Source organism: Ambystoma mexicanum, chromosome 10 (assembly GCF_040938575.1).
Source record: "Ambystoma mexicanum isolate Mex_15411 chromosome 10, UKY_AmexF1_1, whole genome shotgun sequence".
Lineage (NCBI taxonomy): Eukaryota > Metazoa > Chordata > Amphibia > Caudata > Ambystomatidae > Ambystoma > Ambystoma mexicanum.
Window position 1 is genome coordinate 1,146,636,743 of NC_090932.1, and position 27,790 is coordinate 1,146,664,532.

The window sequence follows — 27,790 nt, forward strand, 5'->3', positions numbered from 1 at the left end:
ATGGTACTCCTTTTGATGACTGCAAGGATGAAAGGCAGAACTGACCGTGCAGGAATTCACATTTCAATAGGATCCACATGCTTTTGCCGCTAGTAAGTAATGAGCGAACAGCAGGAAAGAACAGTCTACTTCCAGGGGAGGAAGGCCAAAGAGGAACAGAGGATCCAACCTCCTCGAAATGCCACCCAAGTCAGGACTTCTGCCCAGTAGTCTTGCACAATCCCACCATATATGCCATTTGAAGGCACACCTGTTGCAATTTCTTCAACACCTTTAACTACACCCTTAGAAATTCTAGCTAGTGCAAAGGTAGCGAGCTGCCATCTGTGGATGAGTGTAATTCTATACTTTCTATATTGATTTGAAATTGACACGCTATAGCTTTTATCACAAACAAGTGACCATAGTTCGTCTGGCAACACCCCAAATCTTTCTTCCGTTTGTGCTTATTCTAATTTCAGTGGGCCTCAAGCCATTCCCAGGGATACGATATGGCCTTTGTAACGCGCCTGTACACAAGTGTTTCTAGGCGTGGATCTTCTAGATCTTAGGCATCAACCCTCTGCTACCGTCCTGTTGATGCAAGAGAAGGTAAAAATCAGAGTTTTCTGAATAGGTTTTCTTCCATTTATCTTGCAGTAGGACTCCTTTCAATTGGCGGTAGAGAAAAACGACTACTTTTACATACCGTCTCCTTTCATGCATACTTTTGTGACATCCCATGGAACCTACGGCTAAGCAGAATTTAGAAGATTCCAGCATTTACCGGCACGTGACAGCGGACACGCACGTCACCTCCCCTGCCCTGCCCCCTTAACCTTTGTGTCATAAGCGATGGACAATGCTCTGCAGCTGTGCATGGTTGCGCCCACATTTGTTTATATGTCTCCTTGTCTCATTGGTTCAGAGACCCGCTCAGTGGGAGGAGGCCTTTGGGATCCCTCCTCCACAGGACATTGACTTTAATGGTTTGAAGATCAAGGTAAGTGGTCCAGTTTTTAACAGGGCATTTCGTGGGGGACATCCACCCATATGGCTGTCCAAACGAGATGGATCCATATGACCCTCTCCAACCCGTTCAAGTGGGATACTTGTGCCGTGCTCTGCCCCACCGCACACTCAATTTATTATAGCACCAGCTGTGCACCATGTGAGAAACCAACCGCACAACAGGTCTACACCAAACTGCCAGGACTGATGAGTAACCAGGAACACACTAGCTACAAACAACCCTCTGCCACCAAACCCGCAGGGGAAGTCACACTCCAGGCCTGGAGAGGAGGAAAGATTGGCCAATGAACCACAACCAAAAACGTTGGTAGATTCCAACGAGCGGCAACCAAAGACTCACACCAGAGGCCTCATCAAACCGACCGACATACTAACCCACCTTCCTGCTCCTCCAACATAACCGACGCCACTATACATTATAACTAGAGGCTAGCCACTCTACACATAAACACACCAATATCTAATCTAATGTTTGCATCCTACCAATCTCTCTGAGAGTCTGGAAACAAGACTAGAGGGAACACCCTTGCACATAGACCATAAATCCATCAACATTACACAAATGCACAGCAACACAATATATTCATACACTTTAACAGCCAGGGGTAAAATGTGAAGATGCGGTGTGCACACAGGTGTACTTTTACACCTCTCCTCTGCATTGTCCACAAGGCCTTCTGGGGCCTGGGTCCTAAATACCTTCAACTCTCTCTTCCCAAATATCTTCCTTCCCGAGCCCTTCGCTCATCCGCCTCCAATTCCCTCAGGGTTAGCCGCTTCTCGAAGCAACGAGCTGGGGGTAGATCTCTCTCCGCGGCAGGGGCCTCCCTCTGGAACAGCCTTCCTGCCTCCCTGAAACTTGAGGAGAACCATCTCCGGTTCCGGAAGCACCTCAAAACCTTCCTCTTTGCTTCTGCTTTCTCTCTCCCTCTCCCCTGCTGAACAGCTAATTTAATTCCTCACTGAAACTGCACTGATCCTGCAACTGGACCACTCTAAACGGCCTCGGCCCTGGGCCCTGCCACTCTCCACTTGCACTGATGCCCTGGAACCCCTTTGCACTGCGGGACTGTCTCTGTATCCCTACAGCCCCTCCCTCCCCCAGCACTTGTTCTGCACTTACCTCACACTTGCCACCAGCTGGCCCTATTTATTTATTTATTATGTTACGCCACTTACCTTGTACTGCACTTCCCCCCCTCCCCTTCCCCTTGCACTTTTCCCCCTCCCCCACCCCTGCACTTGCGCGATCTGAATGACACCTGGCCTAGTAAGATCGTTGTCTGTCTCCCCTTGTCCCCCCCTCCCTGCCTCGTCGCGCCTTGAAACACATGTGTATAGGCGCGTTACAAATACCATATCATATCATATCTGTAACTCTGGACCCCTTCAGTGCTCGCCACTGCAAACCCCACCCTAACATCTCACTGCACACACAATCGCAAACACTAGCACACGTCTGAGGCACAGAGTCCTACCCATATGGTTACAACACAAGGGTCCTCCAGAACCAACACTCTCACACACTTCAGTTCCTCCTCGTTCTAAACCTGTTTTATCCCCACTTACGCATCCAGCCCTCTTCTCTTGCAGAACTACGTGAGTGCCTGGAGACTGCCCTTGGGTAGTAGCGGTGCATGGTATATATCAACATAACATGTACCTCCCGCTCAGGAGGGAGCAGCCTCCTCAATGCGCAAGCTTCGTAGAACCATGAATCGGCACACACCCGTGCTCTCTGACCAGGAGAGATGACAACCCTCCATGCAACATGCATAAAAGAAGGCTGATAAAGACTAGCCTGTGCTGCTTGTCCAGACACCGTCAGGCCCTGGGCCCATCGTTGGGGCTTAGCATGCGCGTTGCTACACCAGAGTCTTGCCATTGGACATGATGCTGCGTGCCACTCTGGGGTCGAAAGTTTCTCCAGGACATCGAAGCTTGAGGCAAGCTGTAAACTAATGAGGCTCTAACCATGCGACGCGAGAACCGCACCACAGGCCTGGGGAATTCACATACCCAATGTTGTAATAGGGGAGCCACGTAAAAACACAGCATCAGGCATACTTCTCCAGCATTGGATCTTTCATGGATTCACATGCTTAGAATATTCCCCGTCGACAGACTGGGAACCCTTGGTAAGCTTATATAGCCTTTTCCTATAGGAAAACTTTCGACACTTTAGTGTCCTATCTACGTCGTTTTGGGCCGCGCACGCACGCCCTACCAAGACGTAGCGGTATAAATGCCCCGCCCCCGCGGCTCCTTCCAGATTTCGACCGTCTCCAAAGTGGGAACACCTCGTGTATTTTCTACTTGGTTAGGTTGCACTCTTCTCCTGATGTCAGGAAAAGCACTTTTCCGCTCGTGCGCTACGTGCGGCCTAAAGGTCTACGAGGGGGATGCGCATATGGACTGCATTTACTGTCTGCACCCTCACCACTCGGCTGACGACTGCAACATTTGTAAGGGCTTCTCCCAGAAGACCCTTAAGGATCGGAGTCGCAGACTTGTCGCATGGTTGAACGATGGAGCAGGGGCATACCCGCCTTCAGAGGTGGGCTCAACACGCAGCGTGGCCTCAGCATCGAAATCTTCAGGGGCCCCACGCTGCTCATCGTCATCGGAGCCCCCGGTGAAGAAACCTAGACCGGTGGGCAAGGAGTCATCAGAAGGCCGCTCCAAGGACTCGGCGTCGAAAGGTGCCTCTTCGTCCTCATCTTCGACGAGAAAAGATAAAGACAAATCAAAATCCTCCTCAGGCGATCGTCATGGATCGACCTCGAGTCGAGAAAAAGAAAAACGCAGGTCGAGTTCAGAAAAGGCGGGAGCAACGCATAAACCTGCACGACCACCACCGTCGCCGAAGGTTGGTCGGTCGTCGACGACTTCTCTGCCATTGACGCAGTTAACATCTACCGCACCTGCATTGCAGACGTCGACGACGACGCCGACAGGACCAACTATGGCTTCGTCGACGGATATCCCTCAAAGGGCCTGGTGCCCAGAGGTCTACGACCCAGTTTTACCGGACACACTCCTACAGCAAGAGGCCTTGTCGGTGTCTTCGGGGGACAAGGTCGAAAGGGTAGCTGCCCCAGCAGACCTGGGGTTACAACTTACCAAGCCTGTCTCCGAAAGCTGTCCGGGTTCTACCCCTCTGCTGAATCCACAATCGATTCTATCGTTGGAAGTCTTATCCATGCTGCAATCTCTGCTACGGACACTGGACGATAGACTGCCTCGAACATCCCCGGCCGGGTTGGTTGTCGACCCGGGCCCGTCTCGCCGTCCTCCACCTGCAACCCCCGCTGCAAGGCCTCCGGAAGCAGTGCCTCTCGGTTCCACGCCGCGAGGAAGGGGAGCTGTTGGATTCGGAATCAGGCAGCAGGGCGTCGTCAATAGTCTCACTTTCCCCCTCCAGGGATCCGACCTGGGAGTCCGATATGAAGTTGGAAACGCTGAGGAGCCCGGCTCAGCCGTCTCCCCCAGACGATATCGGTCATTCCATAACATGATGGCTAAAGCCTGCAAGGAATTTGGGCTGGCACAAGAAGAGGAAAAGAAAGATTGCTTTCTTTTCGACCACATGGGTCAAAGGAGAACGTCAGTGTTTTCAGCACCCATCCTAGAACACGTGTGGAAGGAAGGTCTGCAGACCATGCGTCACCCTTTCTCAGAGCCAGCGGTTAAAGGTCGTCTGGAAAAGAAATTCAATGCCCCGGACTCTACTCCCAAGTGCCTTTCCTCACAACCGACACCTGACTCTGTGGTAGCGGCGGCCAGAAAGGCGAGGGCTCAGCACAAGTGTACGACCCCCCCGGAAAGTGATGCTAGACGCCAAGATGCGTTCGGCAAGAAAGTCCTGACGGTAGGTGCTACCATGGTTAAAACGGCCAATTCTCTTGCCATAGTCGCTAATTACGACAGGGAAATGTGGCACCGGCTGGCACCCATACTCGAACACCTTCCGGATGAACATCGAAAAGCGGCTATGTTGCTAGTCAGGGAAGGTGAGGAAGCTTCAAATCATGCAATTAACATCGCAGTAGATCTTGCAGAGTCGGGTTTCAAGCAGGTGAACAACGGTGTGGTCCTCCGACGGCAGGCGTGGCTGAAATGCACCAACTTCCGACCCGAGGTGCAGTACAAGGTACTGGATATGCCTTTCCAAGGGGACCTCCTTTTTGGCGAGAAGGTTGACAAAGCCCTGAAGGGCATGAAGGAGGACTTGGACACTGCGCATTCTTTGGGAGCTCTCGAGTGGTCGGGGTTCCCGGTCTTTTCGTCTCTTCAGAGGAGCTTCGGGGAACTCCAGGTTCTCTTCCAGGGACCGTTCCTTCAGTAGATCAACATATTCCTCTCAAGGATACAGACGAGCTTCACAAGCAGCTAGACAGCGCCGGGACTACCAAGCCCCTAAGAAAAGGGCAGGTTTCTCGTCGTCGACGAGGGATAAGCAAACTAAGAGTCAGCAATGACGGGCATCGGAACGTTCTGGGGGGCAGAGTATCATGTTACATCAAGGAATGGGAGCTGATAACCACAGATCAATGGGTGTTGGACACCGTAGAATACGGACATTCCCTGTAGTTCAAAAGCAACCCTCCGCATATTCCACCAGTGCGTGTAGCTCATTCCCATCTGAGCGTGTTGCTGCAGGAAGTAGCACTTATGCTACAAAAAGGGGCTATAGAACAGGTCCCGTCGTCGCAAAGGGGTCAAGGGGTTTACTCCCGGTACTTTGTGGTTAAAAAGCCAAATGGAAAATGGCGTCCCATCCTAGATCTGCGAGAACTGAACAAGTCGTTGAAGAACATAAAGTTCAATATGCTCACGCTCCAAGAGGTAATCAGGTCAGTTCAAAAAGGGGATTTTCTGGCGTCTCTGGACCTGCAGGACGCATACTTTCACATACCGGTGTGTCCACGACACAAGAAATACCTCAGGTTTGTGGTAGAACACAATCACTACCAGTTCACAGTTCTCCCTTTTGGACTAAAATCTTCCCCCAGAACGTTCACCAAATGCCTGGCTCCGGTCGCAGCCTGGCTGAGGAGGCAGGGCAACCATGTATACCCGTATCTCGACGACTGGTTGGTGAGGGGATCTTCCCCGTCGTCGACGCACGACAGTCTACAGGACACATTGAAGCTATTGGAACGATTGGGGTTTGCGATAAACTTCGACAAATCCTCATTAACACCGTCCAGAAGCTTGCTGTTTCTGGGTGCCCAGTTCGACACCCAGCTGGGATTAGTCAAACCATCCCTCGACAGGATCACCAGGCTCAGTCGTTTGGCAGGCCAGCTGAAGATCAATTCCAGGTTGTCGGTGAGAAAATATACGTCAATCCTGGGAGCTTTGGCATCCTGCATTCATCTAGTGCCCAACTGTCGCCTTTTCATGAGGCCAGTTCAACAGTTTTTGGCAGATCGTTGGACGCAGTCTCAGGGCCTTTGGTCAGACAAGTTGACCGTCGACGACGTCGAGCTCATGTCAACCCTACGGTGGTGGAGGAATCGTCGGAATATTTCCAAGGGAGTGCCTCTACAGGAACCGGAATTCCAGTTCACAGTGGTGACAGACGGTCCCTAACCGGCTGGGGAGCGCATATGGGCATTCTGCAGACGCAAGGCCGCTGGTCTCAGAAAGAATCTCTCCTACACATCAACATTCTGGAATTGAGAGCAGTCCGCTGGGCCCTGAGAGCGTTCCTGCCTCACATCAGGGGATCCACAGTGAGAGTTCTGACGGACAATACCATGACAATGTTTTATTTACGAAAGCAAGGCGGTACGCGGTCCAGGACCCTCTCCATCGAGGCTCAGAAGGTGTGGCACTGGGCGCTGAAGCACGATGTATCCATCATAGCCCATCATCTGCCAGGAGTGAAAAACGAGCAGGTGGACTCGCTCAGCACAAAGATGGACCAGATTCACGAGTGGGAAATAAACAACGATCATTTGGCGAAGGTCTTCAAGAAATGGGGACAACCGACACTGGACCTCTTTGCCACGAAGGCAAACAAGAAGTGCAAAATGTACGCCAGCAGATGGCCACAGGGAAATTCAGTGGGAGAAGCTTTTTCCTTCCCGTGGACGGACAAGTTCCTCTATGCCTTCCCTCCGTTTCCCCTGATACGGAGGACTCTGCAGTGGATACGCAGGTACAGGTGCCGAGTCATCCTGTTAGCGCCATGTTGGCCGAGGCAACCATGGTTTTCCGACCTCCTTTATCTGTCAGCGGACCACCCGATAACATTCCCAAAAGAGCCCAACCTCTTGTCCCGGAACGAAGGAACGGTGTGGCATCACGACTCAAACAGTCTCCACCTCACGGCTTGGCTCCTGACTTTTCGGAGTTTGGGGCCTTGACCATTCCATCGGACTGTCGAAAAATATTACAGGCTGCGCGGGCCCCGCCCACCAATAAATCTTACAGGTGTAAGTGGAAAAGATTCTGTGTGTGGTGCCAAGGGCAGGCGGAAGTGGAACCTCTGAGAGTTACTCCGGAACAGATCCTCCCGTATCTGTTGCATTTGGCGAGGAGTAGCTTGTCTTTTTCATCTCTAAAGGTTCACCTGGCGGCCATCTCTAGGTTCACAAGAAGGAGGAACTCTACGCCTTTGTTTAGTGACAGATTAGTTAAACATTTCATGAGAGGTTTGTTTCGGACGTTTCCCCCGGTTAAGCGTTTTCCACCAACGTGGAGCCTTAACTTGGTACTTGCAGGGTTGATGAAATCACCTTTTGAGCCAATGGCCACGGCGTCCATGAAGTTTCTATCTTGGAAAGTGGCTTTTCTAATAGCCATAAGGTCAGCTAGACGAATCTCAGAGTTACAAGCATTGGTCATAGACCCTCCATATCTCAGATTCTTCAAGGACAAGGTGATCTTGTCGACGAGTCCTTGTTTCATCCCGAAAGTTCCTACGATTTTTCATAAACACTCTACCATGGTCCTACCCACCTTCTTTGCAACGCCATCATCGGCAGCGGAAAAGGTTCTGCAGACCCTCGATGTCAAGAGGGCTCTAAACTTCTACCTGCATCGTACCCAGCAACTTCGATCGACACAGCAGCTCTTCGTTGCGTATGGCCCTTCAGCAAAGGGGAAAGCAATTTCGAAACAAGGTCTGGCTCGATGGGTCTCGTCGACGATTGCTTTCTGTCACTCGAAAGCGGGAAAGCCGCTACAAGGGCGTCCGAGAGCCCATTCGACCAGAGCGACCTCGTCGTCGACGGCATTATGGGCGGTAATCCCGCTGGCAGACATTTGCAGAGCAGCAGCATGGTCAGTGCCCCATACATTCACCCCCCACTACTACTTAGAACGACAGCATGCGGACGAAGTTCAAATGGGCCGAGCAGTCTTGCGGCATCTCTTTCAATAAGGTAAGCCCTTTCTCTTCGAGAGGGTTCTATGCTGGTTGGATATGTGTTTATACATGCAGATATATGTATATATATGTGTATATATATATATATATATATGCTTTTAATTATATGCACGAACATGCCTGTGTGGTTCCAATGCGTGCTTTATGTATCCTGTTTTAACTTATGTATATTGCGGTATACAGTACGGTAACAGGTGGTTAATTTCGAATCTTATGTATCTTAGGTTTGTTTTCTTTGGCAGAATGGGGTGATTGCTCGATTGCAGTTACACCTCCTTCATTGTTTCACGTTCACTGCTGTGCATTCTATTCTAAGCATGTGAATCCATGAAAGATCCAATGCTGGAGAAGGGAATAGTTTCTTACCTGTAACTCCTTTTTTCCAGCATTGGTATCTTTCATGGATTCACATGCGCCCTCCGGCCTCCCCGAAATGCAATCTTTGCATTTTTTCTGGTTTCACCCCGTTCCACTTGGAGGGGTCGAAATCTGGAAGGAGCCGCGGGGGCGGGGCATTTATACCGCTACGTCTTGAAGGGGCGTGCGTGGCCCAAAACGACGTAGATAGGACACTAAAGTGTCAAAAGTTTTCCTACAGCAAAAGGCTATATAAGCTTACCGAGGGTTCCCAGTCTGTCGACGGGGAATATTCTAAGCATGTGAATCCATGAAAGATACCAATGCTGTAGAAAACGAGTTACAGGTAAGAAACTATTCCCTTCTGCCGCACAGGGGCGGGTGCCAGGTAGTGTGGAAGATGAACCTACAGTCTCTCAAAATAATGACAAGAAGTACCCATCCCACCTCCAGGTAGACTGTTACAGGCCTCTTTCACACACTACTTTCTGGCTGCCTTCAATGAAGAGCATCCGCGCAGCAACTCTTCTTAAGCTCACCCTTCTGGCCTCTTCCTCCCAGACAACAGGAGCATGGGTCTCCTCCCGGGGCTTCAGCTTTGAGTAGTGAGACCTTGCCATAACGGAAAAAAAAAATTTCTTCAACTGGAGAAGGACAAATGATACATTCTGGCCAGGGTGATGAGTCTTTCATGATCAGTTCCCATCAATTCTTAACCAGACCGGATACAAGCTTCTTTTTAAGATAATCATCTGGCGGTCCTGCCTGCGTCCTTGGCTCCTTCCACAGCACAGAGGCCACTGCAACTACTAAGACTTCTACATCCCCTCTGGCCCTTTCCTCAATAATTATGGGAATTTCTGCCGAGCAGGCAACGGGTCTGAGCCAAAGCACAGCAACTGAGCATATTTCCCCCCCTAGAAGAATTTGCACACCAGAGGTGGGCTGCATGCACAGCGGACAGCCATGCCTTCTTTAACCACCTTCCCCTCAGTGCCTTTCTCTGCATCGAACGCCTGACGCAGTTTTGTTTCGCCACTTCCCTATAGTATTTAACTTTATTTTCCCCGCTTACCTCTGCTCTTTTCCGTGCATGATGGGTAAAGCTGAATTTCTGTGTGCTTAAGAGTGTAGCAGGTTCTTATCAGTGGTAGACCTCATGCCCTGCAGTGTTTGGCCTCTTCACCACTGCGACACCAGCACACTCACACACAAGTCACTGAAACAAAATAAATCTCTTTATGTATATCCACCTCAGAATCCATCTTTAATTAGAATATTTTTTATCCAATCCCATCCAGATATAACAGAAACCAAGCAGTTCATGAAAGGACAGTCCATTTCAGTCTTTTCAAAGTTGAGGTCCTCCTACTGCTTAAGTGTCCCTCAATCAAAATAGAGCTCACTTTCGCTGCCCGATTCCTTGTGTATTTAGTTTCTTGAATTTGTGACAGTGGGGCATCCCAAATCTTTCCCTGGATGTCGCTTAATCCTTTCTCTTTCCAGGGCCTTCTGAGGTACCTTCTCAGGGTGGGTTTTCTCAGTAATCTCCAACAGTGACTGCGTAATCTGTGTTAGCTCATCAAGGTGAGGTACAGAATAGGATTCCTTGCCAAGTTCAAATATGTGAGCAAAGTGGATGCCCCATCTGTATTTGAGCCACAAAATCAGGAGACGCCACTCGCCTCATTGTTAGTGTCAGAAAAGATAGGCCTGGGAAAATATCTTCCCATTATACTCGGTTGAGTTGGTAGCCCCCATTCTATCTAGGATACAGAATATATCAGTATGATAGTGCATTGATTAATCTGTCTCGTTCCATGCCCTGAACAACCTTACGTGTTTGTCAATCCTGAACTTGCTCCCAACCCCCCTCTTCTTTGGATAGGTGATTTGCTGTTTCTCTAACCAGTTGCTCGACCTTGACCAGTGTTGTTTCTCCCTAATCTCTCCTGAGTCAGAAACATCAAAAAAAGGTAGATTGCATAACTGTGCTTCCAACATGGTCAACTTTTTAAGCTCAAGGTAAGTATTTGGTGACTACAACTTGGAGATTTTATGATTCGTACCTTAGATCTGAGATGTCAGCTGACAGCTGGTTGTTTTTGGCCGCTTCCAGCCTATCTTCCACTTTGCCTCTCAACTCTGTGATTGACGACTGCACCTGTGTCCGAAATGCCCTGATATCAGCTATAACGTACTTTATATCTTGAATGGTGGCAGCTGTTTCATTATGCCAATACATCCTGGTCACTTCCCTTCCCTTTTCCATTGTTTCCTGTAGCCCAGCCATGTTTGTGTGATTTGTGAATGTTTGGAGTTTAAGCCTCTGCGATGGAACGTGGCGGGGCTTGTCCATATGTGGTGAGCACACTGTTCAAAACGTACTTCTGGACGCCTCTGCTGTAGAGTGATCCACCAAGGAGGAGGCTGCAAGATGGGATCGTACTGTCTCCGGAAGTGTGAACATTGACTGACACAATTCAGCACACGTGGGAGGGGAGGACATGAGCTGCTCACCTGGGCCATCTGCAAGCCTGCTGACAGGGATTATCTTTACAGCATCAAGGTGTCACCCACAATCAATCAAATCTAGCTCTATCTCAGCCTCTTCCAGACCCTGGCCATTGTTGCCCAATGTAACTGGCATTCAATCCAGTGCCAAAGCGACTGCCATTCATAAGCGCCCTCACTTAGTTGAATAGCATAGCTTGTAGAGTTTTCCGAAAGGACATATGTGAGGTCTCGACCCTGAGGGTGTTCGGAAGAGCATTCCATTGCTTAGGAGCCACGTGAAGGAAGCTGGTGCCTCCTACGTTGGTCCTTTTTAGTGTGGGGATGCACAGTTGGTTGGCGTGACTAGCTCTCTTAGGCCTGGAAGATGTAGCTCTGACAATTTTCTCTGATAGGTATGGTGGGGCTGCGAGCACAAGGCACTTGTGCGTGATGGCTAGTGTTTTGAACGTGATCCTTTCTTTGACAGTGAGCCAATGGGCTGTGCGCCTTGCATGTGAGATGTGATCTCTTTTGGGGATGTTTTTACGGCGGCTCTAAGTGAATTGTTTGATTGATATTTTATTTCTATCGTGCTCGTACACAAGTGTTTCATCCTGGAATGACTTGGAGTCTATTCAAGTTTTTTGCTGAAGTGCCCACTACAAGGACATTACAATGGTCTAATTTGACCCCGATCCTAGCTCTGGCTATTGAGAGGCAGTTTTCCTTGGTTAGGAAAGGTTTAACTGCGTTTATTAGTTTGGTTGTGAGTGAGGAAGATGAGGCGATCGCACTCACCTGGCGTGACATAGAGAGCGTGGAATCCAAGTATACCCTGAGTGTCTTTACTGTGGGAGAGACTGATGATTGAGTCATCAATAGTGAAGGCGCTGTATGGCTTACTAAATTTGCTGAGGATTTCTTTAGGGCCAACTATGAGGATCTCTGTTTTGTCTCCATTAAGACAGTGCCCGTTAGCTGCCATCCAGGCTTGGATGGTGGAGTAGATCTTTTGGAGAGACTTCGCGTCTGATTCATAGGAGCCGGAGAGAGGTCTGAGGACCGGAGTGTCATCGCATATTTTGTATAGGCTATGCCGAGGAGTCCAGTTTTTCGAAAAAGGGTTTCGTGAATAGATTGTACAAGGTTGGGCCCGTGCACGAGCCCTGTGGAACTCAGCAGTGGATGGTGGTTGGTGCTGCACAAGCCTGGTTGGAGAAGACCTTCATGACTCTCCCTTCTACGAAGTAGGTGATCCAAGTGGTAGCTTGGTGTGAGAATTGAGCTGCGTTGGTGAGATGATTGCTGAGAGTCTTGTGGTCCACAAGATCAAATGCAGCAGATAGATCCAAGAAGTGCTGGTTTGCCTTCATCCATGATTGTGGTCATTTGGTTTTTCAGATCGAGCAGCGCGGATTCCGTGCCGTGACCTTGGCTAAAGCCTGATTGCCTCTTAACAAGTATGCTATTGGGCTTGAGGAAGTCCTGGATCTGAATGTGAGCTGCCTTGTCAAGGATTTATTGGAGAAACGGGACCGAAGTGATAGGGCAGTAGTTGTTCGGGGAGGTGGGGTCTAGGGAAGTTTTTTTTTTTTAGAAGAGGGCGTACCCATGCTTCTTTGAGACAAGGCGGGACCAGACCGGATGTGAAAAGAAAAGGTGCAAGAGAATCAGGACAGTCTTGAATGATGATTGCTGGGCAGGTGTCACCTTTGCAAATGTAGCGGTTTTAGGTGTTTTGAGGAGGTCAATGACTTCTGTTTCAGTGGCATCTCTGAAGGAGAAGAGGCTTGTGTAGGTGAGCGTGATGTTATTGATAGTTGACAAGGGTGGGTCGTGCTTGGGCAAGGCCTTGTAGTAGGCTTGAATTTCTTTCTGTAACAGGTCTATTTTATTGATCAAAGATGATTGAATACCTGTGCACCATGCTTTATCTTCAACAATGTCATCTGAGCTAGAGGTAGGAGTGATTAGGTCTCTGAAGATGGCAAACATTTCTTTAGAGTGAGACTTGGCATTTGTTATTCTAGTGTTGAATGAATTGGCCTTGGCTTGGATGATGGCTTTTTATTTTGGGCAGATAATATATTGAATTCTACTTTAGAGGCGTCACTGGGGTTGGATTGCCATTTGGTTAAGGTGTTGCATTTGAGGGTGCGTAGCGCCTGAAGTTCTGCTGTGCACCAAGAGTTAATGTGCATGGATTTTTTAGGCTTTTCTTTAGTTCTAGTTGGGCGATGGCATCAATAGATTTTATGGGTGTTGTTGTACAGTTCCGCTAATAGAGCAGGGTCATTACCGATACCGAATGGAGGTATGAAAGCTGGAGCCTCATAAAAGGGTAGTAGGTTGGCTTTAGTAGGTTTTTGTGCACTTCTAGCCAGTGCAGGTGGTGCAGGAGTGTGTATACTGGAGGCTGTGGCTCTGGGAATGGTGAATTGAATGAGGTTGTGGTTGGTCCAAGGGCATGGGGTGTTTGCGCTGATGGTGGCAGTGCAGTTATGGTCAGCTAACCAGTCTAAGGTGTGACCTTTGCAGTGGGTAGGATTGGTGATTCTTTACACAAAGCCCAAATCCTTGAGTTCCTTTGCAAGTGCTTTGGCTGGTTTATCTTTAGGGTCATTAATGCCCAAGTTTAAGTTGCCAAGTCAAAGGGTTTTAGTGGAAATTTTAAGGTTTGCCCTACGAGCTAGAGTAGGTTACCCTGAAAGTCTGTGGCCGGGCCTGGAGGCCGGTAGACGGTGTGTATGGTAATAATGCAGTTAGGGGATGTGGAGAGTTTGGCAGAGATAATGTCAGCGTTTCCTTCCAGAGATGAATTGACTATTCAGAAGGATAGAGCTTCTTTGTCTATGATAGCCACTCCCCCCCTCGGTTGCACCTCTCCTGTTGCCTGTTGGGGGAAGCAAACATTTCACGATTTGTTGTCCTGACAGTCCCAAAATTGGGGTAGCCCCGGATCTTTTCCATACCTAGCTACATCCCTGTGTGTTTATTCTCTTTGGGTGTTCCATAACCACCTCTGACAAGCACTGCATTCAATGGTGAGCCATCAAAGCCTAGGGGCGCTCACAATTCAGTCTGAGGACTCCGTTGTGTGCCTCAATCCTGTGTTGTCCTCACCATGAACAGTATCGCCAGTGCCTTAAGTGGCATGGTAAAACGAGCTGGATCAAGGGGGCATGGCCTAACGGTGGGGAGGGTGCAGAGGGGGTCGCCTGCTGGCTCGTTAGTCTACACCCCCTTGATGAGACCCGGCTTAATGGTCAACAGTCAGGCACCCCCGCCAGGCAGCCCTTAGTAGAGATCAGCACCGATGTTTAGCTGCGACCGATTCGGCGCGGGAGGTTTTGGTGTGGCCGTTTCGCTGTGAGTCCCATTTCGGCCCTTTCGGCGCACCCTGTAGGCTGCAGTCGGCAGGGTGCTGGGCCATTTGGGCACAGGGAGGTTTTGGCGCGGAAAGAATTAACATTAAAATCCTGCACCTGTAACATGAATGAGTTACAGGTGCTGGTTCATAAATAAATTAACAGGAGCGCCAAATGAGAAAAAAACTAAAATAAAAACATGCAGACCCTGTGCCAAATGATCGCATTATACACAGTAGATAAAATCAAAAATGCAGTCTTGAACCCTGTTCCCGGAGAAGCATAGTTTCTATATGAGCAAAACTCATATTATTGTTCCCAACTTTACATAATCAATTGCAGGTCCATATGAACCTTGTCAATGTTGAAACCTACAGTTCTCTTTGTCCCAGTGGTTACATGCTGGGCCTTCAACTCTGCGCGACCAGGATTCAAGACTACCTGATGGTTTTTATTTGTTTCTCTCACTACACGGAGATTCCAAATTCCTGATGTGGAAATCGATGTGCACCAAGGGATCTGCTGAGAGGTTCCCCTCTATCACATATCAGTGCTCCTGAGCAGAGCTGGTGCTGTGGCATAAACATTATGTGAGCACTACTGACAAGGGCCATATACTCCTATTAAATGCACATTGGGCGGATGAAAAGGGCTGCTCTGCGGCAGAGCTGAGAGCTGTTCGCTCCTATAAGTGGCGCAGCAGCCCCGCCGAGAGATGATGCTGTTGTTGCATTAGAATCGTGGCAGCTCTTCTTTTGAAGGGAAATTACAACAAGCACCGTCGTGATATCATAAAGACTACTTTCCCAGTTATACTCCAGTCGCCTTGTGGAAGAGGATGCGTACTGTCCAGTAAGAAGCACCCCATCTGAGCGGGCGTGTCAGCACAGGTCTATTGAAGAAACTGCATCCCTGCTGAGAAGTGGAAAGCTGTGAGCAAGCATTCAACAATGAGAACTGCAGTTCACACATATCTCTGCAGCAGGTGCATTGACCTTCCAAACCATTTTACCCACATTGGTGAAATTGAGCGGAAGGCTAAAACATTGATTCTCTGCTGCAGGTGCTTTAATTATCTCAGATATATGTCCCCGGTGCTTCTGAAAAGGTGAAAGGGTTGGGTCAGTCTCTGAACATACAAGGCATACCTGCATACCTGACATATGGATGTTCTGTCACAGAACTACCATTTTCTGCAAGTGCCATGCTACTAGGAAATCATGAGAATTGAAAACCGGCTGGTAGGGCTTGCATAATGTAAGTCCCATGTAAAGTATGGGAAAGAGGGAGGTCATCAAAGGTGCCGGAATCGGAGCCCTGAGGCTCCAAGCACCCTACACTAATACAGCTATACCACACCGCCAGCCAATATGCATAATCCTTGCTCAGCAGGCCCATGGGGGAGTTCAGATACTGCCCATTCATTCCTTGGCCTCTCTGCTGAGAATGGCAATCATTTCTGGTTCTGTAAACGAATAGCAGCTCTTCTGAGACATGCGGGCCAGCGTGCGGGTGGTGCAACACTAGCATTTCCCTGGGATACTAACCTTACACCTGCCTGAGGTTACTGTCCCATTGCTGGGCGGGCCTACTCGCACAGGCTGGCACAGTGCTTACGATAATCGCAGCCCTTCTGTGAAGACCAGCTGCTGTGCCATAAGTATTGCAGCACTACTGATAAACGACGGTAGTGTACAATGAAGGGCATGGCAGGCCTGCTGCAGGCGTTCATGCAAAGTTATGGGAGCCCTGCTGTTAGCCTGTCGCATCAGCAGGCTTGGACTGGCCGATAGGGCAATGTCCAAACCCAAAACACAAAATACTAGTGTGGGCTCGTTTTTTAGGTCAAAGTGGCCCACTTTTTTACCGAATGTGCGCCAGTTGGATGAGTTACTTCACCATGCGACTAGTAGTTTTGATCAGGGTTACTGAATAAATGTTCGTTAAAATGCACAATTTGCTTCACATTTTATCAGACATGCCCTGGGGTACTACTTAAACAGTCTGTCACAAAAGGAATGAATTGCCATTTGCAACTGTGGGCCACTTTTTCATTGCTGCCCGAGACAATTGTATGCACCAGTCCGACCCGGGTCACATGGCACACCAAGGTACCATATACTAGGAAGTAAAATGTGGAGATTACACTTCATGCCCAGCAAATCCTTGCCCTCTCTCCTGAACCTATCAACAAGCACCTGTACCCTTCAAACACATGGTGGAACACATTATGGTGTATCACCCCTTCCTGGGAGCATGGTATCTCCCAGGGCTCGTGCCGTGGTCACATGGTGATGACCATGTGACTATCATAATAAAAGCTCGTCAGTTGCGACCATGGATCCCTGCCTGCTGCGTGTGTCATTGCAGCACGATGCTTGCGCCGCATAGCAGGTGGACGGTGCCGCTTCTGGGCAACACTGCCCGTGATGGGCTCACCCCCCATGCTGGGCAACTCTACATGGTGCTGCTGCAGAGCCCTTGCTGGCAACCCTGCATGCAGGCGCCAGTGCCCCTGATGGGCATCGACTGCGCCGTCTTTTGGTGTTGGCCTGGGTGTCCCAGGCCAAGGAAGAGCCTATGTACTCATGGGCTGGCAGGGGGCCCCCCTGTCAATCTGTGTTAGCTAGGTGCTCCCAGTATGTCGACTGGGGGCCCCCAGCTTTGGGCTGCCTGGCCTGCATGACCGCAGGCCAGGACATAACATTGGCTGTGCCCTGTGGTGAACCGCTTGTGGAGGAGGAGCCTGTGAGACCACTGTGACTGTGCGGCGCCGAGTGCTGGGCCCTGCAAGGGGTCTGTGTGGTGTTTTCTCCCCAGCACCCCTAAAGGAAAGGAGACGAGGTGCCGACGTAGAAGAACAGGAAGTGGCGTCGGCTGCCACAGAGGAGCGGCATAGCCGGCGTGATCTCGAGGATCTCGGTCCCACTGGCGGTGATGGTAAGAGGAGCCGCGTGGGTGCCGCCCCGGGCCCTCCCCCATCACACCTGGGCAGGGCCATCACAAGGGTAGTGCAGGGGGGGCAAACTGCCCCAGGCCTCGCGCTTGTGGGGGGCCTCACGGCCCCCTCTCCTAAGAAGAAGGCAGCACAGACTCCCGTGTCCTTTATTCACACAGGGGACTGTGCTGTCTCCTCTCTGCCCCTGCAATGATTTTGCTGTTTATTGCGAAGCCGGCTTCCGCAACAAACAGCAAAATAATGGGAGACAGCAGGGCTCAGAAGTGAGCTCTGCTGCCTCCTGCTATTCAGCTGACAACGTGGACATACTGCCTAACAAGTCAGTGTGTTCATGTTGCTCAGCATGACCACGCTGACTGATGGGAGAGGACTCCTCTCCTGTCAGTCAGTGTGTTCATGTTGTCAGCGTGATCATGCTGACTGATAGGAGAGGAGTTCTCTCTTGTCAGTCAGTGTGTTCACGTTGCTCAGCATGACCACACTGACTGACAGGAGAGGAGTTCTCAGTGTGTTCATGTTGTCAGCGTGATCACGCTGATTGATGGAAGAGGAGTTCTCTCTTGTCAGTAAGTGTGTTCACGTTGCTCAGCGTGACCACGCTGACCGATGGGAGAGGAGTTCTCTCTCATCAGTCAGTGTGTTCACGTTGCTCAGCATGACCACGCTGACTGACGGGAGAGGAGTTCTCTCTTGTCAGTCAGTGTGTTCATGTTGTCAGCGTGATCACGCTGTCTGTTTGGACGGGAGTTCTCTCTTGTCAGTGTGTTCACGTTGGTCAGCGTGAGCACGCTGACTGATGGGAGAGGAGTTCTCTCTTGTCAGTCAGTATGTTCATGTTGTCAGCGTGATCACGCTGTCTGATTGGACGGGAGTTCTCTCTTGTCAGTGTGTTCACGTTGCTCAGCGTGAGCACGCTGACTGATGGGAGAGGAGTTCTCTCTTGTCAATCAGGGTGTTAACATTGCTCAGCGTGACCACACTGACTGATGGGAGAGGAGTTCTCTCTTGTCAGTCAGTCTGTTCACGTGTGTGTCAGTGTGTTCACGTTGCTCAGCATGACCACGCTGACTGATGGGAGAGGAGTTCTCTCTTGTCAGTCAGTGTGTTCACGTTGCTCAGCGTGACCACGCTGACTGATGGGAGAGGAGTTCTCTCTTGTCAGTCAGTGTGTTCACGTTGCAAAGCATGACCACGCTGACTGATAGGAGAGGACTCCTCTCCTGTCAGCCAGTGTGTTTATGTTGTCAGCGTGATCACGCTGACTGATGGGAGAGGAATTCTCTCTTATCAGGCAGCATGTCTACGTGTCGGCTGCGTGGATGCTTTTTAAGGGTGCATGGAGGAAAGGTGTTTTTTTATATTTTAAATTAGAAATGTATATGTGTATTTAAATTAGTATGTATATGTGTATATATGAATGCATGTGTGCATGTTGGTGTTTGTGTCAATGCTGTGTCTGGTTTTATAAATACATGCATGTATGGAGTTGTGTAACTGGTGGATGAATGCATGGGTGAAAGTGTTTTTTGTGAGTGTGTGGTCAGCACCACCCCTAAATGTAGCCACCCTGGGGGCCACTTCATTAAGAGGTGGGTTCATGGCATCAGATGTGCACCTAGGCTAAAATGTCAGGGGGGAAAGGGGACTAGCACTTCAAATGTTGGGAGAGGCGCTAACGTCAGAGGCTGTGAGGAAGGGGCAAACTTCCTTGCGTGGGGGCACCTAACATCTTTCCACATTTCGAATGAGACTATTGTGGTGAAGCTTCAATGTAACAAGCAGCTACCTCTTGCCTTCATTTCTGAAACGTCACACTTAAGGACTGCTGTGAGAATGAGATGTCTCATGTCACCACTTCCCTTCTAATCACTCCCCTAGCATGCAAGTGCTAACCCCACATCACGATTTGAATTACCTAAAAATGTATGGATATGAATGCAGGTGCTAACAGTGAAATGACTTCCCATAGCCATGCTAATCCCTATGGCAATTCTCACTTAGTTCTTGCCCTCCCCACCCAAAACACCTCCTCATTGGAACTCTTTGAGCTAGCTTTAAACATGCCTTGCCATCAAACGTTGCCTTCCATGTGCCTGCAAGTGTTTCCTCAAAGGAGTCTTCTGAGAATTCATGACTTCATTGGAGTTGTAAACACGTAACTGGTGTAATGAAAATGTCTTAATCAGGTCTGCCTTTGGCCACTCAATTTAAAAACACCCTGCGTGTCTTTCTCTGAAGTTCTTTTAAAAATAAGCATTGGCAAAGCCAACAGTTTTGGCTTGTGTATAAGTATTAGACATTTACCAGGCACTGCTATTAGCTGCTCAGGTACTCAAACCATTTTGCACTGGCACCATCAATGGCCAGCTAATACCAATGCAGAAGTGCCTTTCCCATGCCTACACAAATGCTCAAACTGTTAGCATTGCCAGTGCTCTTTTTGCTTTACCCTTGTTGCACAGGACTATGCATCAAGGTTAAAGCAAACATACTAATTGGATAAATTGGCCCATATTGAATGTAGGCCAATCTAGCCAGTAATAACACTTATGGTACACAGTCAGCCTGGATATACTTTCTGTGGCATGGCATTTTTACTGGCTGGGGGTCCGTACATGGTAATAATGGCATATATTGATGCAGCCTGCATCGACATAATTAGAACAACCAGCATGAATATATTTTTATACTAGCATATCTCGCGTGGAAAGGCAGCATGAAATGTATCGGAAAATGTTCATATGCACAATTTGTGATTTGCAACTATTGGGAATTTCCATGTGCTTCCATACAAAACCAATTGCAAACTGTATGGATTTCTACCCAATTTTGCAAAGAAAGTGCTGTAAAATGCATACTTTTAACCCAATGTTTTCAACATTTTCTTGGGAGTGAGAACCCCCCTCAAGCAACCCTTGTTTGGTTTGGGCTCCCTCATTGTGCTCTGTTGATCCTGCCTAATTGGCACAAACATTTAAGCTTCTTAAGTTCAGAAATGTACCAGCCTCCACTGTACATCATTTGTCACTGTGTATGATGTGTGTTTTAATGCGCACACAGGGGCAGGGTGCTCCTTAATGATATGATATGGCATTTATAACGTGCCTGTACACAAGTGTTTCTAGGCGCGACAAGGCAAGGAGGGAGAAACAAAAGAGTAGGACAAAACACAGATCTTACTAGGCCTTGTGTCATTCAGATTGCGCGAGAGCAGCAAAGGGGGGAGGGGAGAAGTGCCGAGGGTGGGGTAGAATGCAGAAGTGCAGTAACAAAGGAGAAACAAGAGTGCAGGCAACGGGTGGCAAGTGTGGGTACTCATAAGTGCAGCCAATGGCAACGGGTGGAGAATAAGAGCAAGAGTGGGGACTGTACGGTTACAGATACAGACCACAAGTGTAAGGGAGCCAAGAGGCAGTGCGGGATTGCAACAGGACAGGCAGGGACCTGGGCCTGAATTCAGAGCTTGACCAGGTGACCAGTGCATGGATCAGGCAGGTGATCAGCAAGGGAGAGGAAGCGAGAAGGCAGAAGCAAAGAGACAGGTCTTGAGGTGCTTCCAGAACCGGAGATGGTTCTCCTCAAGTTTCAGCGAGGCAGGGAGGCTGTTTCCAGAGGGAAGCTCCAGCCGAAGAAAGAGATCTGCCCTCAACTCTTTGCTTGGAAAAGTGACTGACCCTCAGAGAATTGGAGGTGGCTCAGTGGAGAGCTCATGCCATCTTACATATATTCATTCATATGATAAAATAGTTAGTCTGGCGTGAACATTTCTTCAGTAGAGAAATCTAACTTTGCTGTAGTTGATTTGGAGTTGTAGTAATAAACCATATTTGGGATCCTGCACACAAACTCAAGGGTAGATTTCTCGAGTCTCCTGTTTGCGGATGTGCCACTGCTGGCCCAGTGCAAAAAATGTTAAAGGGGCCTCACCAAATGTTTTGCCCCAGGCCTCACCACATCATCTGACAGCCCTGCACCTGGGCGGGGCAGCAGTGAGTGTGCTGGTGCTCCAGGGTGGAGCCGCTGGCCAGCGGCTGTCAGCACCGCCCTGAGCAGAGGGGGGAAGAGCCGCCTGGCTGCCTGCGTCCCTCACCGGCTGTACTCGGACCACCAGGCGCTGAATGTTCAATGTGCTGCGCGATCGGAGCTTGCAGGCAAAATAACGAGGAGCGAGAATAAAATGCTGATGTGCTCCAGGCCGGAGCTAAATGGAAAGTAAAGCGCTCCATCACAGTGCTGTGAAAGTAAATGGTACGCTCCATGCCGGGGCATGAAGGAGGGGAAGATACAAAGCCCTCTGAAGAACCAGGGCCCATCGGCAGTGATTTGAAAAATAAACTGATGAAGGTGCGTGATCGCAGCTACAAACCCCCTGCAAGAGGTGTGAAAAGGTAAAGTGTAACCAGTGGAGGGTTGCAGCGCCACAGGAGTGCTTGTGCGCCCTCAGCTGTAGTGAATTGAAAACAACGTCACTGCCGCATAGGCAGTGGCAAAAGGATGCAATCTGTGTGGGCGAAGTGCCATCACAACCTTATGGCCTGCTGAAGCTCCTGGGCCCATTAGTGGTGACAGTAAAAGGGAAATAAATTGGGAAGGTGAAGGGGAACGATATGGGAGGGTTTCAGCTCCAGGTGAGTGCTTGTGCACCCTCTGCCGCTGTAGCATATGGACAGACTCCTGCCTGGAGAAGACCTGCCCCAAGTTCTGCCCCGCATCTCCAATGGACCAGACTGATGTGGTCCCTAGTGCCCCCTGGTGCTGTTTTGCCGGCCCCTGAACTGTAAACTGAGCTGTCCTGAATAGATGTCAACAGAAGTCGGACTGGTCTCCTGCGGACCCGCAATTGCGTAATATGAACTCAATAGCCGTCCCAATGATTTTGGAGTATATTTAAAAAAAAATAGCTTTGTAACTGCTGGATATGGGTGGCTGTGTCCTAAGAATCATTTGCCGCAGACCCTTTCTTTCACCTTCGTATCGTGCCTCAAACTGCCATTACGTCAAGTTGAAACATGTCCAGATTTTGCAGCAAGAAAAAAATAAGCATTGATCTGAATAATAAAATAATCATCAGTGGTTTGCTCCCCGGACGCAGCTTAATGAAAGCTGCAAATGCAACACGTTAGCAGGCACAGTACCTGTCAACGCGCCCATTTGCGAATAATTATGCTTTTAAATTTGGCGTTAGGGCGTTTAGGTGTGGCTGCAATGTCAGCCACGTACAAGCTTTCCTCGTGCCAAATCGTCTGCGCCAGAAAGCCTTCTGTGCAGAAATGGGTGTGCCAAAACGGCCGCTGCAGCGAACTAGCCGCGTCGAAACGGCGGCGCCAAAAGAGGGTGTGCCGTGCCCAGCGATGAGTTGTACCAATTTCAAGACCTCGGCACCCCCTAGAGGCTGTATGGCAAAGTCCCACTTGCACAGTGTTTTTTTTTGGGCTCCCAGGTGTTATTACGTTTGGGACAAAACTATTGGCACGAGAGTGTGGGTAGAGGAGATCTATACAAGTAGCAGTGCATTGCACTCACACACATGAATACAGACTGTCCCCAAGCACTGCACATAATGCTCCTAGCACTGCACAAATGCACTGCCCCAGCATTACACCACACACAATCTAACCCCAGCACCACATTGTGAAAACACACCATCTCAGGCCCAAGCACATTGCTCTAAGTTCAGCTCTGCAGACAGACACGCGCACGGTGCCCCAGTACTTCATACCCACACCCCCACTAACTAAGTGCTGTATTCCCACATCACCCCTGCACTGCATACACACGTTCCAAAGCAATAGACACACACACACCATCACTAACAATGCCCATATCACGGCACATATTACCCTGCAACACAAACGCGTAAACATTCACTATACAATATAATCCCTAGAATGTAAATTGGCATAAAAGTTGAACCTGTGATAACTATGCTTTCTGACATACTGATAAATGATTTCCCTATTTTTTGTATAATAAACTTGATATGTGCAAAACAAACTGGCGCAGATCCACTTGAGTGAACTTTGGTTCGCTATGAATATTAGAAGGTGGCTTTAATCTGCTTCATAACGCAATATGGCACTGCAGTTGTAATTGGGCTTAATAGTATCTGGCCTTATCACGCCATTTGTGCGAAATTAGGTATTCATTTCCTTATTGGGCATAATGGAATCTAGCCTATGCTATGCTGACAGGGCATATGCAATAGTCCACATACTTGGAGTATGATGGCAAAACTTGCCAATGATGTAAATCATTGGGCTTTTCATATCAAAACCTTGAAATGGTATGAATACCTGGCCCTTTGATGGCTGCACCTGGTATATCACAGATACACCCAGTGCTTTAAGTGGGCAGAGGCCCGCTGCAGACGGGTCCCGGCAGTCTCCAAAAAGTGGGGCTGAGCTGGGACCCTGCCGGGGCACCCCGGTCCCACCACACCACTGCAGGACACATTATGGGGTCGATTCATGGAATTAATGTGCACCGAAAATTCCAGCGCAGAGTTGCCAAAACGTGCGATTTGCAGCAATAGTGCGAAAATCGCAGTGCAAGTGCGAAAATCGCAGGGGAAACCAGCGCACATCGATTCATGGAAGTCCGTGCGCGAGAAAAACATTGTATGTGCGCTAAAAATGTGCGCCGCGCACGCCGGCGCACAGGTCATCCAACAGCGTGCGCCATGGCCACTGCGAAATGGCACATAGCGCGGCGCACATCACAAAAGTAGGCGGAACACGGGGCGTAACACTCGGAATGGGGAAGAACGCGTGAAAATATGGGCGTCACGGGGGAAGTACAGGAGGCAAGTGCGCGGAACGCCCACACGCTCGCCTACAACCCGTATTCATGGAATCGAATAGGGCAAACCAGCGCACGGTCAAAGACGCGCACAGGGCCAAACAAGTACGCCACAAGAAAGCAGGCGGTAGCGCCCCTGCGCCTGAAAAAAATGTGCGACAAAATGTGCGCTAACAAAAAGCACCCATATATAGCCATGATGAATGGTCCATACAGTGGCCCTGTAGGACAAATGAGGTGCAAAGGGGTCCCGACAAACACGGACACCCGCTGTGTGAAAAATAGCGTGTGCGTGTGTTCCTGGGTGCGCGGGAAGTTCCACACGCGATTAGCCTGGGTACGTGTGTTTCGGGGTGTGCGGGAAGTTCCACACGCGATTGGCCTGGGTACGTGTACTTCGGGGTGCGCGGGAAGTTCCACACGCGATTGGCCTGGGTACGTGTACTTCGGGGTGCGCGGGAAGTTCCACACGCGATTAGCCTGGGTACGTGTGTTTCGGGGTGCGCGGGAAGTTCCACACACGATTAGCCTGGGTATGTCTACTACGGGGTGCGCGGGAAGTTCCACACGCGATTAGCCTGGGTACGTGTGTTTCGGGGTGCGCGGGAAGTTCCACACGCGATTGGCCTGGGTACATGTACTTCAGGGTGCGCAGGAAGTTCCACACGCGATTGGCCTGGGTACGTGTACTTCGGGGTGCGCGGGAAGTTCCACATGCGATTAGCCTGGGTACGTGTACTACGGGGTGCGCGGGAAGTTCCACACGCGATTGGCCTGAGTACGTGTACTTCAGGGTGCACGGGAAGTTCCACACGCGATTGGCCTGGGTACGTGTACTTCGGGGTGCACGGGAAGTTCCACACGCGTTTGTCCTGGGTACGTGTACTTCGGGTGCGCGGGAAGTTCCACACACGACTGGCCTGGGTACGTGTATTCCGAGGTGCGCAGGAAGATTCACACGCGATTTCAGCAGGGTACGTGTATTTCGGTGGTGCCGGGGAATGCTACACGTGATCTGGTCGTGTGGGTCCTCCCAGGTGTTCCCTCTACACCCTCCACGGCCCCTGCAGGCAGCCCACACCACAGGGGACTTCCCTGCACCTCTGCTCATGTCCCACAGGCAACCCATCCACCATGGCCATGCCCACCAGCCAACCCACATGTCACCCTGCACTACTGATCACCAACACATGTCTCCCAAAACCCCCACCCCCCAGTATCCAAGGGCACCCTGCACCAGGCCCCCAAACATGTCTACCACCACCCCCACCCCCCAGCAGTGCAGGGCACCCTCCACCAGGCCCCCACACATGTCTACCACCACCCCCACCCCCCAGCATCCAGGGGCACCCTCCACCAGGCCCCCACTCATGTCTTCCACCACCCCCACCCCCCAGCAGTGCAGGGCACCCTCCACCAGGCCCCCACTCATGTCTCCCACCACCCCCAGCATCCAGGGGCACCCTCCACCAGGCCCCCACTCATGTCTCCCACCACCCCACCCCCCAGCATCCAGGGGCACCCTCCACCCGGCCCCCACTCATGTCTCCCACCACCCCCACCCCCAGCATCCAGGGGCAGCTTCCACCAGGCCCCCACTCATGTCTTCCACCACCCCCATCCCCAGCAGTGCATGGGGCAGCCTCCACCAGGCCCCCACTCATGTCTCCCACCACCCCCACCCCCAGCATCCAGGGGCACCCTCCACCAGGCCCCACTCATGTCTACCACCACCCCCACCCCCCAGCATCCAGGGGCACCCTCCACCAGGCCCCACTCATGTCCAACTCATGTCTCCCTGCGCCCTGACCCCCACCAGTGCAGGGGCAGCCTCCACCAGGCCCCCACTCATGTCTCCCACCACCCCCACCTCCCAGCAGTGCAGGGGCACCCTCCACCAGGCCCCCACTCATGTCTACCATCACCCCCACCCCCCAGCAGTGCAGGGGCAGCCTCCACCAGGCCCCCACTCATGTATCCTACCACCCCCACCCCCCAGCATCCAGGGGCACCCTCCACCAGGCCCCCACTCATGTCTCCCACCACCCCCAGCATCCAGGGGCACCCTCCACCAGGCCCCCACTCATGTCCAACTCATGTCTCCCACCACCCCCACCCCCCAGCAGTGCAGGGGCAGCATCCACCAGGCCCCCACTCATGTCTCCCACCACCCCCACCCCCCAGTAGTGCAGGGGCAGCCTCCACCAGGCCCCCACTCATGTCTACCACCACCCCCACCCCCAGAAGTGCAGGGCACCCTCCACCAGGCCCCCACACATGTCTACCACCACCCCCACCCCCCAGCATCCAGGGGCACCCTCCACCAGGCCCCCACTCATGTCTCCCACCACCCCCACCCCCCAGCATCCAGGGGCACCCTCCACCAGGCCCCCACTCATGTCTCCCACCACCCCACCCCCCAGCATCCAGGGGCACCCTCCACCAGGCCCCCACTCATGTCTCCCACCACCCCCAGCCCCCAGCATCCAGGGGCAGCCTCCACCAGGCCCCCACTCATGTCTCCCATCACCCCCACCCCCCAGCAGTGCAGGGGCAGCCTCCACCAGGCCCCCATTCATGTCTCCCACCACCCCCACCCCCCAGCATCCAGGGGCACCCTCCACCAGGCCCCCACTCATGTCTACCACCACCCCTACCCCCCCAGCATCCAGGGGCACCCTCCACCAGGCCCCCACTCATGTCCAACTCATGTCTCCCTGCACCCCCACCCCCCAGCAGTGCAAGGGCAGCCTCCACCAGGCCCCCACTCATGTCTCCCACCACCCCCACCCCCCAGCATCCAGGGGCACCCTCCACCAGGCCCCCACTCATGTCTCCCACCACCCCCACCCCCAGCATCCAGGGGCAGCCTCCACCAGGCCCCCACACATGTCTACCATCACACCCACCCCCCAGCATCCAGGGGCACCCTCCACCAGGCCCCCACTCATGTCTCCCACCACCCCGACCACCCAGCATCCAGGGGCACCCTCCACCAGGCCCCCACTCATGTCTCCCACCACCACCAGCCCCCAGCATCCAGGGGCAGCCTCCACCAGGCCCCCACTCATGTCCCCCACCACCCCCACCCCCCAGCAGTGCAGGGGCAGCCTCCACCAGGCCCCCACTCATGTCTACCACCACCCCCACCCCCCAGCATCCAGGGGCACCCTCCACCAGGCCCCCACTCATGTCTACCTCCACCCCCACCCTCCCAGCATCCAGGGGCACCCTCCACCAGGCCCCCACTCATGTCCAACTCATGTCTCCCTGCACCCCCACCCCCAGCAGTGCAGGGGCAGCCTCCACCAGGCCCCCACTCATGTCTCCCACCACCCCCACCCCCCAGCATCCAGGGGCACCCTCCACCAGGCCCCCACTCATGTCTCCCACCACCCC